Source organism: Protopterus annectens, chromosome 1.part1, assembly GCF_019279795.1.
Source record: "Protopterus annectens isolate FY-2018-M chromosome 1.part1, PAN1.0, whole genome shotgun sequence".
Lineage (NCBI taxonomy): Eukaryota > Metazoa > Chordata > Ceratodontiformes > Protopteridae > Protopterus > Protopterus annectens.
Window position 1 is genome coordinate 1,317,135,250 of NC_056726.1, and position 14,502 is coordinate 1,317,149,751.

General features: G+C 40.8%; 1 protein-coding gene across 1 annotated transcript in view; it reads left to right on the forward strand.

The window, feature by feature from the left end:
• Window positions 1–14,502, forward strand: part of CTIF (cap binding complex dependent translation initiation factor) — a 2,147,727-nt gene that overhangs the window by 368,838 nt on the left and 1,764,387 nt on the right. The window contains exon 2 of the mRNA XM_044081751.1: window positions 1,537–1,650. The gene's annotated coding sequence lies outside the window, so the exon portion shown is untranslated. The remainder of the gene's footprint in view (window positions 1–1,536; window positions 1,651–14,502) is intronic.

A 14,502-nucleotide genomic window follows, 5' to 3' on the forward strand; every position in this document is an offset into this window, starting at 1 on the left:
AGGCTTTCCAGTATCTCACCAGCAGTCCGTGATATTATTGTTTCCTCACATAAGTCTACTACGAGGAAAACGTATGCTAGTAAATGGAAACTGTTTTCTTACTGGGCAGAATCTAGAAATTTGGATCCTTTCTCAGTCCCAGTCCATGAAATTCTTGAATTTCTAGCACAGCTTTTTCAGTCTGGTGCGGCTTCCGCTACCATTAGAGTACATCTAGCTGCCATTTATGATTTTCATATCAGTATGTTTAATTCTAGTATAATGTCTCATAATCTCTGCAAAGCCTTTATGAAAGGAACATCTCTTCTTAGACCCCCAGTTAGAGATCCTCCCCCTCCTTGGGATCTCAATTTAGTTTTAGCCTCCTTAATTTTGCCTCCCTTTGAACCGGCAGCATCATGCTCTTTAAAATTTCTTTCTTGGAAGACACTTTTTCTGGTTGCTATCACTTCAGCTAGATGCGTCTCGGAACTTCAAGCACTATGTGTTCGTCCTCTTTACCTGGTGTTTCACAAGGACAGAGTTTCTCTGAGGACCATCCTTTGTTCCTAAAGTCTGCTCAGAGAAAAATTTAAATCAATCCATAGATCTCCCAGTTTTCTTTCCTAATCACAGCAACAAGGCAGAATACAAGCTCCACCAATTGGATGTACACAGACTATTGCGTTTTTACCTCCATAGAACTAAGGAACTAAAAGTCAGATCAGTTATTTCTTTCTTATGCTTTCAAGAAGTTTCTAAAGTGACCCTATCCAGATGGTTATCTGATACTATTGCCTTTATTTAACGGTTTTGAAATAGAGCTACCAGCTAAACCAAAAGGTCATTCCACTAGAGCATTAGCCACCTCTGTAGCTTTTCAGTCTAGGTTGCCCATAGACTCACTGTGCAGCTGCCACTTGGGCAAACCCCCACACTTTTATCTCTCATTACAAGGTAGATGTAGTCTCCCGGAGCAGAGCTTCGTTTGGCTCTACTGTTCTGAAGAGTTTGTTCCAATGAGCCACCCAGGATTTTAGGTGCTAGGGACGCTGTCCCAAACAGCAAGAACGAAGGCGAGATGGACAACTTAACATAAAGAAGTTATGTACCTACCATAACGTTCCATGTTAGTTATCTTCATCTTGCCTTCCTTCTTGCATCCCTCCCTCCTTCCCCCTTCCTAGAGGATTGTGAGGAGTTCCCTTTTGTTTTCGCTGGCTGAGCATCTTTTATTAGTTCACATGCCAGGTAATTTATAACTCTTTCCTTGTTTAGGTGTATTGGAAAACCAGTTTTAGTAACTGGTTACTCTACTTATGTCTAGTATACGCTATCACAAACGAGATCTGGATAGCTGATGCTGGGCATTCAGGGATACGGAGTAGCCTCGAGCCAGTAAACAGCTCTCGAGCTATAGAAGATGGCCGAGTCGGAGCCAAGGATCGGCTCCGAACCCAAACAGCAAGAAGGAAGGCGAGATGCAGACAACTAACATGGAACGTTATGGTTGGTACATAACTTCTTTTTATTCACTGTGCTTATTTATATTTGCAGGATGTGTCCTTATCCGAATTGCCTGGACTGCTCCATGTGCTACTAACTATTGTAGTATATCTTGTCCTGCCCTAAATTTCTACATCAGCAGTTAAACCACTATTCATCTCAGGGGTAAGTACTTGTACAAGAGTTAATGCTGGCTTGTGGTTTGAAGCTGTTGTGGCTAATCAACATGCAGTTCACCTTGTGAAATTACTAGGAGTAACATTCATTACAGTACTTGGCTTGAGCAAATTCTAGTTTGGGGTGTGTTTATTTTCAGACTAGATTGCATTTCCAGTAATGTGCTGGAAGCTTTGAAGACTGGGATGTCGTTACAGGTGATGTAGAATTCAAGTAGGGGTGCACAGTCCACTGTTTAGATAATTTTGTGCTATGAACAAAACTGAATAATTCAGAAAATAGAGGTATAAGCAAAAGTGAAAAGAAAAAAAAGTTTGGAATTCTTTGGAGTTTCTATAACAGTTAACATTGGGTAGACTGTCTTCAAGAGAGAGCATGCTAAATGCGCTCAGATATATCTTATTGGTAGTTTTGATGTGTGTGTGTGTGTGTATATATATATATATATATATATATATATATATATATATATATATATATATATATATATATATATATATATATTAGGCCGTATACACATAGCCAAACGTTCTCTGCTAAATTGCACAACACATTACTGATAAAAATGGGGTGGCTGTGACAGCTGTGCTAAGGAAGAAATGAATATTGTTGGTAGTTTTGAAGCTGCATTTCAAAACAAGGAATCTCAATGTGAAGAACAAAAAGAAATGTGGAAGCTTTTTGAGACAGTATATTCTGTAATTCTCATTTATCCAGAATTTCCAAATGTCCAGATTTTTGCATCTTATTTTTTGTCTTTCCCTCTTAAAATGTGTTTTTTTTTTTTTGCCACTTTCGAACGTTTAATGCACCTCAGACCTGTACAACTTGGATGCAAGCAAATTTTCAGTGCTAAGCACTGATGAACAGCTGTTCGGATCCAATATTTTCAGATAATAGTAAAGTAATTGTCAGCTTTACTTGTGCTTATCCCACCAGCATACATATATTCAAAAAGCAAAACTTTTATGGGTTTTCTAGATAGAAGTACATATAATGTGGACACAAATGCACAGTCCTGTTACTGAATAAAGCACCTAGACTTGTCATTGGTGTATGCAGCACCTGAAACAGCCATTTGGCTAACAACAATAAGCACAACAGTTCAGTTGTGATGGACTTATTATTGTTCTACACCTTAAATACAGCACATCCTACACTAGCAAATGTGCACTTAGCCGAAGAGCAACAGTATTGTTGCTTTTAAATTTAGGAATAAACTTGTCTCCTGTTATAATCTCTGCTTCATTCAATGGTCTGAAGGGGTAGGTTACTTTTATACTCTATTCAGCCGGATCCGCCATATCAGTTATTTACAGACTGGTTTGATTTCAAGTTTTTTGGGTTTCTATTACCATGATGGAAATGGACCCCATTCCCAAGTCAAAGTATGATTAAAGTTCATGAAATTAGTATTGTTTCATCCTTTGATGTTTGCCAAGACTGCTGTTGCGAAGAGCACTTTGGTTAGCATCAAATCATTGCTGTAGGTATTACCTTCAGTATACCCAAATCAAACGCTACAGTGTTAGACTTGTAATTAAGGTTATATTAGAGCCCAGAGCTCATTTGAGTGTGCTAACCTATGCATCAAAATTTATTCATTTTCAAAAAAAAAAAAAAACGTTTTGCTTACAATAATTAGCATACAATTTAAGCGTCTGCAGTAGCAATTTGTAATACATCATTGGGGTTTAGTTGATCTCACCAAAAGTGTCCCATTGCATTACTGTTACTGGGAAACAGAGTTCTTGAGTTTCGCACAGCAAAGTATCTCCGCATCTTAAAATTTAGTCTTGAGAAGGAAGAGCATTTAAGAGAGAGAGACTGTTTTGATTGCTGCATAACCTGTATGAGGTCTAAGGCTTAAATAACTGTCACTATTTAATGACTCTTTCCTCAATGATTTGCTAGAAAATCACAAATTCTATGGGGGACAGACTGAAGATATCTGTACTTTCTGTGAAATTCTGTATAGGTAAGTGGTATGGGTGAAAATGTAAAATGAATGTAATCTGTGCCAATGATGCAATGACCAATGAATGTAAGGAGTAATGAAGGTGGAATTTAAAAGTGAAAAGAATAGCAAATTGGCAACGAGAAAATGTTCATGCGGTGTGCTTGGGAAATCCAACTCTGTCTCGTGTGTTTAGAAATGGTCCACAGTTTCTAGTAATGATTTTTCCATGTTTAGTAGTGATGCAGAAATTGGGATGAAAAGCAAGAGACTGCATACAGTCAAATCACTCCCCACCCTGAAATTAGGGATAATTGATTTTGGGCAGTTATATTTAAGAAACAGATGTACTCTTGAGGTTAAACCAGTTTTCTCACCATGGTACTACACAGGTTGAGTAGAATGGATCTGTGGGGGAATCTCTAAATGTTGACCTCACCTCAGTGTTGTACATTAACTGTTTTTTTCCTGAATTATATTACCATTAAACCTGAAATGCACATTTTAATACCAAGGTCATTATGTTTCACACTTGTACTCGCTCTGGCTGCCACTGCTGTTCTGGGCAGTTGTTCCCAAATAATTCCAAAACATAAATCTCAAATTGTAACATGGAGACTGCATTTAGTGAAATGTTAAAGGAAAAGAAATGCTACTGTAAGTGGTGCTATCTATCAGGATCTAAACGTCAAGTCTGCTGGGTCTGTTTGCCTACATTCACTACTCTGTGACCCCTCTGGCATATAAAAGCTGACCTCTCAATTTTTACCAGGTAGCAGCTGACATTTAGTCCTAAGGTATGGGACTATAGCAAGAATGGAGTTGGACTACAAAACAACACATAACCATAGCGGTGCACCACATACAACGTTTTACCTCACGTTTGAGGTTAACCGGTAGTTCAGTCTGATTTGTGTTTAACTTAACTCAGTTCTTAAAAAAAACAAAAAAAAAAAAAAATAAAAGTAAATTAAAATGCCTTCAAGTTCTGGTCAGGGATTAAACAAAAACATGCCAACGGCATAACGCTCCAGTAAAAGCATCTAAAACAGGGAGTTGGGATTTGGGCAACCCCATTTTTTCTTTTACTTTCTAACCCGTATGAAGAACCAAGACAAGTATGAACCTTAAGACATTACCTGCACACCAGAAGATAACTTAAAATGTGTATTAATGTAAGCCCACACTACTGCTGTTTAGGCTGAACTTTTTTTTGTTAAAGCAGGAGATGCTTTCATTATGTGGGTTTGTACTTTCCACTCCTGGGAAGGTGGCTGGCTCCTTTAGGAGTTGCATGTGTTGGGACAAGTTTGTATGCTGTCAGTGGGAGACCTGTGCAACATATGTGAAAAAAGTAAGAATGTTGCATTAGTAATTTCTGACATGCTTAGTGGCTATGTTCTTTTCTGATTTGTTTTAACAACCATGTTGCTTTTATTAAAAAACAAATGAAGAAACATTAAAGAGACGTTAATGATTACTTGGTGGTGCAAAGCTCTCAACTGCTATGATTTACATTCTCAGAATTAGCCGTGCTCTGCTCCCCCTATATTACTAATGGTCCTCACAGACCTGTTAATTAGCACGCGCTATTGTTGTAACTGAAGCTGCGGTGGTAGAGCGGTAGCGTTGTTGCCTCACAGCAAGAGGTTCTCCTGTTAGATTCTCGGCTGGAGTGCCTTCTGTGTGGAGTCTGCATGTACTCCCCACGGTCGAGTGGCCTCTGAAAGACATGCGTGAATGGGCGTGCCTTCGCTGAAGGTTGGGCGTCGGGCTGGCAACTCGACACCATAAAAATCTACTGCCAGTCATTAACGGACCGGAGTTCTGCTGTGGCGACCCCTAACCGGGAAAAGCCGAAAAGACAAACATTGTTGTAATTAAACTACACACATGCACAGATTCTGTATGACTAACTAAATAGGGTATGGTAAAATTGTAAATAAAGGGGAAAAAAATGGTGATTTCAAGGGCCACGTGTGAATTCGTGGCATACCATGGTTTTAGCCTCAAAACCATGACATTCTGAGAAATTCGGTATGGTTGAGAGGTATGCCTTACAAGCCTAGCCAAGTTCAACCCATTTTAAGGAAGAGGCATCACACTATTTGTTACACAAACACATACAAAGTTGCTCTTGGCAAAGGAGTGAAATTTGGTGCATTATTTTAGTTTGTCTTTATGAAATAAAAACTGTGTTTATTCTGAAGGAAATGTAGTGCAATTTACGAGGGAACAGAGGCTTTTTTCATAAAACTGTTTGGTGGATGATAGAAGATGGAATGATGGTGCTGGGAGTAGATCACGGAAATAAACTGATGTGCAAATAGGAGACATGCATGAAATATTTAGTGGCATTGTAAAGGTCTGCTTGTGTGTGCGAAAACCCAACCGGGGACATTCTACAGTATTGTGGACATTTGTGAGGTTTTCATAGCACTTGACTTGTATCTCTGAAATAATATACATAAATGAGTAACCGTATTTCAATAAAAATATAACACAGTTAATGACATTTTTGAAAACAAAACTGCAACAAGCAGAAGGCTACCAGCAGAAACGGCACTTAAAGGGAGATGGAAATTTACACTGCCTGGCACCAGTCTCCCTTATGGACAGATGCAGCTTATAAATGCCTCACCCTCAGTGTCCTGTTTAGATACATGATGCCATTATTCTTTTGGGAAAACATGGCCAGGCTTACAGAGCCCCCCCCCCCCCCCCCACAGTCATTAGCTTAGTAACAGTCTGTGAATAGAGATAAGCTTATTTCGCCATTGCACAAACAACTTTGAAAAGTAATTTTGAAAAGTAGTGAAACTGTCAGTGCGGTACCGATTGGATTATAAAACTGAATGTGAATACATTTACATTTTTATCTTGTCACATTTGAAATCCAGGAAAAAAGTAAGGGCAAATTTCTTTAAAAAAAAAAAAAGAAGAAAGTGTAGATCAGTGTGTCTGCATGTATCTTTAAGAAGCTATCGGAGGGCTTGCACAAGTGTATAAATACTGAGGATGTGCAAGCCTGACTGTCATTTTATAGTTAGCTATTCAGGTATAAGCATTTTTGTATGCAAGGTCTGTCTGTTAATCAGTTTATATTATTTGATGCTGCTGTCCATCCTGATGGGTTTCTAGGTATTAAAGCATCTAAACTAGTCTAGTCCAGATACAGACTTGCTGTATCCAGGACTGTTTGTAAGCTTCTGAGCAGTGCCAAAGTCTGCTCTTCAATTTTTCCCTTAGATCAGCCAGTTCTCTCCTCTCCTGTGCTTTTACTAGCTTATTAGTCTACCACTTTACCAGACGACTTATAGCAATTATTGTAGCACACATGTGCTACCAGCACTAAATGTTCTACAAGGAAACCTCTCCAGTACTTATTAATGCCCACCCCTCCAGTCATGTCTAAAGGTCAGTTACCTGTGCTTTCTCCTATTAACCTGGTGAACTTGGGAATCCTGAGGCAATGTAGCAACTGCGTCATGTACACTGGCAACACTCTCCTCTTACCTCTCAACACTCAGACTTGCGATGGATGCACTTATATATACAAATTGGAAGCCACGCACTCTCCAGCCAAGATCGGAATAGCCGGTCAAGAGGACAAGGTCAACATGTGCACCACACCACATGGAACACACAGCCCTCTAGAACACACCCGCACTGCCTTCCCATAAAAACACAAACCACACACCGCCTTCACGGAGGCTCTCAATAAAAATATTCCCAAACAGCAGACACCTCCAAGGCAGAAACGCACTAGACCAACACAACACTAATCACGAGACACACAACTCTCCTAAACAGTGTGCCACTCAACCAAAGCCCCTAAGGCAAAACAGCATGCCCAATGCACTAGTCATATTTGACTCGATAGTGAGGCACACTGATGTCCCACTCACTAGGTTGAATAAGCAGAAAGTAACAGCTGCCTGTCAGGAGCCAGGATCTGCCACGTAATGCACGCACTCGGGTCCCTCAACAACAGGTACAAATATGACTCTGTCGTTGTACATGTGGGTGTGAATGACCTGAGATGTACCTCCCTGGACTACATAAGAGACATGGAGGAGCTCTCAGATTATGTAGCCCAGGCGGGTATGACCCCAGCACTGAGCAGCATCCTACCATCAGTCAGAATGCTATCACAGTACAAGCAGAAAATCATTGATTTCAACAATTGGTTAAGTTTCTGGTGTCATTCTAAGGGAATCCAGTATCTGTCTGCCTGGGATGACATGATTGACGGACCTCGATGTTTTGCCAGAGATGGCCTGTATCTGTCACCCCTGGGCTTCTGGATACTGGCCAAGGCTCTTGCCACCCCTATAGTGCCTTTTTTAGGTGCTATTCCAAAGACCAAATCACCACCGTAACAACTAAAAACGCAATCTGAGGGTCATGCTGCTCAACGCTAGAAGTCTAAATCTCAAAATGCACCCACTCTAAGCACTCCTTAAAATGGAGAACATCAACATTTGTGCTGTAACAGAGACCTGGTTCAATAAAGAAAGCGTACATCCTAACGCTAAAGTGCAGCTGTCGGTAACAAGTAAAAACAATATTCATATATTATGTACAGCATTTCATTTTGAATATTGAGACCTGGTTCAAGGCAGCAGAAAGCCCTCCTGCACTACCAGGCTATAACTCATTCCACACCTTTCACCCCCAGAACTTGGACCGATGCTCCAAAGACCTGTGGTGTTTCCATATTCATAAAGGATGTGCACACCTCCAGACTAGTAGCCCAACATAATGCATCAGAGATACTTCAGGTGACTTCAACTACTCCTCCATTAACTGGGAAAACTACTCGTGTACCAATACACTTGCCCAACGATTCCTGGAATTCATTAATTCCAACGCCCTGGACCAGCTCGTTCTTACCCCCACTAGAGGTAGTAACATCCTTGACCTGGTCATTATTAAGATGGGCGACCGCTGCTCTATACCAATAGTCAACTCCTCCCTGGTTAGATCAGACCACAAACTAATCACCTTGGAAATCCCCCCCCCCCCCGGTAAAGGTAACCACCATGAAAAACTTCTCCAAAGCTAACTTTGGGCTCCTAAAAACAGAGGTGGCTAACTTCATGGCACCCATGCAAATGGAGAATAGTTGCATGACTGTGGAATCATACACCAATGCACTGTATGAACACGTACACAAATGCATGCATCTCTCCATACCCAATAGAACCAAGATGCTCTCCTCCAAAAAAAGGAAGCCAATCTGGTGGTCCCCTGCCATAAACAAACTCTACAACAGAAGGAGGAGACTGATGCAGAATAAGGTGAAGTCCCAAGACTGGAAAAACTCCATTATCAGCCTCAACAAAAAGTTGAGATCCCTCATCAAATCCTATAAAACTAGCTATGAAAACCGAATTGCAGAAGATAGTAACAGCCACAAGGCCTTCTATAGTTATGTAAAGAATCTCCACGGCAATACCCAGATTTGCTCTGAGCTACTGCATGGTGGTACCTCCTATACCAAGCCAGCAGATATTGCCAATATACTGGCCGACAGATTGTGCCAACTTTACCCCTCTCCCACCCAAAGGACCAATCACAATACCAGTAGATTGCCAGGCACCCAGTATTACTGCTGCACAGGTTAAAACGGCACTGTCCAAGGCCAAGAGTACAGCTTCTATGGGACCTGACAATATTTGTGGCTGTGTTCTACATGAACTACAGAGTGAACTGGCGCCTCACCTGTGTGCCCTGTTCAATCTCAGCCTCACCTCAGGCTTTGTCCCTACCGAATGGCTCCCTGCTACAATCATCCCTCTCCACAAAGGAGGAGTGACTACAGACCCTGAGAACTATCGTCCCATTAGCCTGACAATATGCAAAACTATGGAATGCATCATCATGGACCTAATAAACAAGGATATAGGGAACCTCCAAACTCTGGATACCACACAGTTTGATTTTGGGATAGGTAGAGCATGTCTACTCAACTTGGTTGACTTCTTTGAGTCACTCACCAGAGCTGTGGATGAAGGCAAGGTGGTTCATACAGCTTACCTTGATGTGGCCAAGGCCTTTCATACCATTCCCCACTCAGGAATCCTAGAAAAACTCACTAAGCTAGGCAACAATCCCTATATGACTAAGTGGGTTGCGAACTGGCTCACAGATAGAACCCATAGTGTGACAGTAGCTGACTCCAAGTCAGACTGCTGACTAGTCACGAGTGGAGTCCCACAGGGTTCAGTTCTGGGTCCTCTCCTGTTTGGTATCTACTTCTCTGAAGTCCAGGCCAACACGAAGGGACTCTGGCTATTGAAGTTCGCAGGCGATTGCAAGTTGGGAGCTATTATTAATTCCCCAAGTGATGTTGACATCCTACAGACTGGCCTCACTGAGACCAACGACTGGTGTCAGAACCATGGCCTTAAGCTCAATGCCAAAAAATGTGCTGTCATCCCCTTTGGGGAAAAACCCGGTTCCCATGAATTACCACATTGATGGTTGTGCATTGAACACAGAAGGCGTTATAAGAGATCTGGAAACGCAGGTTGACAGCAACCTCTCTCTTTATCACCACATTGCCACTGTGGTCCGAAAGTCCTTTTATGTGGCACATCTTATTACTAAGGGTTTTGCATCCAGGAAGAAAGAGGTCATTGTCTCCTCTACTCTTCCCTCATTAGGCCAATCGTAGAGTACAATGCCCCATTTGGCATGTACCTCGCTAGACACCTGCAACAACTGGAGAGGCCGCAAAAGTACCTCGCAAAGAGGATCCTAGGCCTTAAAAATACTTGTCCTGCGTGGACAGACTCAAAAAACTACAACTATTCTCAGTCTCGTATCACCTACTTGGAGGTGGTCTCTGCTTGACTTACAAAGCCATGTCTGACCCAGCTCTGTTAGAAATGCTGCATCTAAAAAAATCCCAATCCCTCTGCACCACACGCTCCAGAGACCTCAACCTCTTTACCACAATCAACAGAACCTACTGGAGGAACAGGTTCATAAACCAGAGACTGCCCATGCAATGGAATAGACTTCCCATACATGTCAAGCAGAGCACCTCGCTGACCCTCTTCAAGAGAAATCTTGATGAGTGGATGGGAAATAGAAAATTCACCCCGGGGATAACTCCAGTGGCTCTACTCGACAGGGGCACTGGGAACTAAGGTCGGGTGGCACAATGCCAGGGTAATCCTATGGCTAGGCTTGTAAAGGCCCCAGGGCCATTAGTCTAGTACACACCTATGAACGTATAAATGAACTACCTTGCCTGCTTGTCGTCTATGTTGGAGAGAGACGAACGACACCCCAGTATTTCCAACTCTGTTCTAGTACTGTTTACCTAACAATGTCATGCTTGGGGGGGGGGGAGCAAAATTTAACAGAAAAATAATTGTCCACATTCCAGTGGAAGCTCTCTCTTGACAAGTTCATCTAAAAAATCAATGTAACCAAATAAAAAATGCACTATAATTCCCACTGTGATGAGTAATATGGCTATTGCAATGAATATACAAAAACTGGAACAAACATGACAAATCACTGTCAGGTTTAAAGAAACCAGTCACCATACTACAGTGGGAGTATGACAGCTTCGTAAATGTAATATTAAAACACAGTAAGGGCATATGGGTGGAACTGTAAAGTATGAGAACAGTAAATTAAGGGGGACTGGCCAGAAATGGATAGCTCTGCTTAGATTTCAATATCCTGACAGGAAATATAATTTAAAAAAAAAGTCTAACTAAAAGTTAGATTAATATAGACGCTCTCTTATTTTCTAAAAATTAATACATAGTCAAGAGAATTTTTTTTAATTATTCATGTCAAGACGTTTTCTACTGGAGATCTCAAAATGAGCAACTCGAAGAACCCACACCAGGAGAGTGCAGTGAAGAAAGAACTACATCTTATAATAACAAACATCCAAGAACTGTCACTAAAAACATGAGCAACGTGAAGAACCCACACCAGGAGAGTGCAGTGAAGAAAGAACTACATCTTATAATAACAAACATCCAAGAACTGTCACTAAAACATGAGCAACGTGAAGAACCCACACCAGGAGAGTGCAGTGAAGAAAGAACTACATCTTATAATAACAAACATCCAAGAACTGTCACTAAAAACATGAGCAACGTGAAGAACCCACACCAGGAGAGTGCAGTGAAGAAAGAACTACATCTTATAATAACAAACATCCAAGAACTGTCACTAAAAACATGAGCAACGTGAAGAACCCACACCAGGAGAGTGCAGTGAAGAAAGAACTACATCTTATAATAACAAACATCCAAGAACTGTCACTAAAAACATGAGCAACGTGAAGAACCCACACCAGGAGAGTGCAGTGAAGAAAGAACTACATCTTATAATAACAACCATCCAAGAACTGTCACTAAAAACATGAGCAACGTGAAGAACCCACACCAGGAGAGTGCAGTGAAGAAAGAACTACATCTTATAATAACAAACATCCAAGAACTGTCACTAAAAACATGAGCAACGTGAAGAACCCACACCAGGAGAGTGCAGTGAAGAAAGAACTACATCTTATAATAACAAACATCCAAGAACTGTCACTAAAAACATGAGCAACGTGAAGAACCCACACCAGGAGAGTGCAGTGAAGAAAGAACTACATCTTATAATAACAAACATCCAAGAACTGTCACTAAAAACATGAGCAACGTGAAGAACCCACACCAGGAGAGTGCAGTGAAGAAAGAACTACATCTTATAATAACAAACATCCAAGAACTGTCACTAAAAACATGAGCAACGTGAAGAACCCACACCAGGAGAGTGCAGTGAAGAAAGAACTACATCTTATAATAACAAACATCCAAGAACTGTCACTAAAAACATGAGCAAGGCGAAGAACCCACACCAGGAGAGTGCAGTGAAGAAAGAACTACATCTTATAATAACAAACATCCAAGAACTGTCACTAAAAACATGAGCAACGTGAAGAACCCACACCAGGAGAGTGCAGTGAAGAAAGAACTACATCTTATAATAACAAACATCCAAGAACTGTCACTAAAAACATGAGCAACGTGAAGAACCCACACCAGGAGAGTGCAGTGAAGAAAGAACTACATCTTATAATAACAAACATCCAAGAACTGTCACTAAAAACATGAGCAACGTGAAGAACCCACACCAGGAGAGTGCAGTGAAGAAAGAACTACATCTTATAATAACAAACATCCAAGAACTGTCACTAAAAACATGAGCAACGTGAAGAACCCACACCAGGAGAGTGCAGTGAAGAAAGAACTACATCTTATAATAACAAACATCCAAGAACTGTCACTAAAAACATGAGCAACGTGAAGAACCCACACCAGGAGAGTGCAGTGAAGAAAGAACTACATCTTATAATAACAAACATCCAAGAACTGTCACTAAAAACATGAGCAACGTGAAGAACCCACACCAGGAGAGTGCAGTGAAGAAAGAACTACATCTTATAATAACAAACATCCAAGAACTGTCACTAAAAACATGAGCAACGTGAAGAACCCACACCAGGAGAGTGCAGTGAAGAAAGAACTACATCTTATAATAACAAACATCCAAGAACTGTCACTAAAAACATGAGCAACGTGAAGAACCCACACCAGGAGAGTGCAGTGAAGAAAGAACTACATCTTATAATAACAAACATCCAAGAACTGTCACTAAAAACATGAGCAACGTGAAGAACCCACACCAGGAGAGTGCAGTGAAGAAAGAACTACATCTTATAATAACAAACATCCAAGAACTGTCACTAAAAACATGAGCAACGTGAAGAACCCACACCAGGAGAGTGCAGTGAAGAAAGAACTACATCTTATAATAACAAACATCCAAGAACTGTCACTAAAAACATGAGCAACGTGAAGAACCCACACCAGGAGAGTGCAGTGAAGAAAGAACTACATCTTATAATAACAAACATCCAAGAACTGTCACTAAAAACATGAGCAACGTGAAGAACCCACACCAGGAGAGTGCAGTGAAGAAAGAACTACATCTTATAATAACAAACATCCAAGAACTGTCACTAAAAACATGAGCAACGTGAAGAACCCACACCAGGAGAGTGCAGTGAAGAAAGAACTACATCTTATAATAACAAACATCCAAGAACTGTCACTAAAAACATGAGCAACGTGAAGAACCCACACCAGGAGAGTGCAGTGAAGAAAGAACTACATCTTATAATAACAAACATCCAAGAACTGTCACTAAAAACATGAGCAACGTGAAGAACCCACACCAGGAGAGTGCAGTGAAGAAAGAACTACATCTTATAATAACAAACATCCAAGAACTGTCACTAAAAACATGAGCAACGTGAAGAACCCACACCAGGAGAGTGCAGTGAAGAAAGAACTACATCTTATAATAACAAACATCCAAGAACTGTCACTAAAAACATGAGCAACGTGAAGAACCCACACCAGGAGAGTGCAGTGAAGAAAGAACTACATCTTATAATAACAAACATCCAAGAACTGTCACTAAAAACATGAGCAACGTGAAGAACCCACACCAGGAGAGTGCAGTGAAGAAAGAACTACATCTTATAATAACAAACATCCAAGAACTGTCACTAAAAACATGAGCAACGTGAAGAACCCACACCAGGAGAGTGCAGTGAAGAAAGAACTACATCTTATAATAACAAACATCCAAGAACTGTCACTAAAAACATGAGCAACGTGAAGAACCCACACCAGGAGAGTGCAGTGAAGAAAGAACTACATCTTATAATAACAAACATCCAAGAACTGTCACTAAAAACATGAGCAACGTGAAGAACCCACACCAGGAGAGTGCAGTGAAGAAAGAACTACATCTTATAATAACAAACATCCAAGAACTGTCACTAAAAA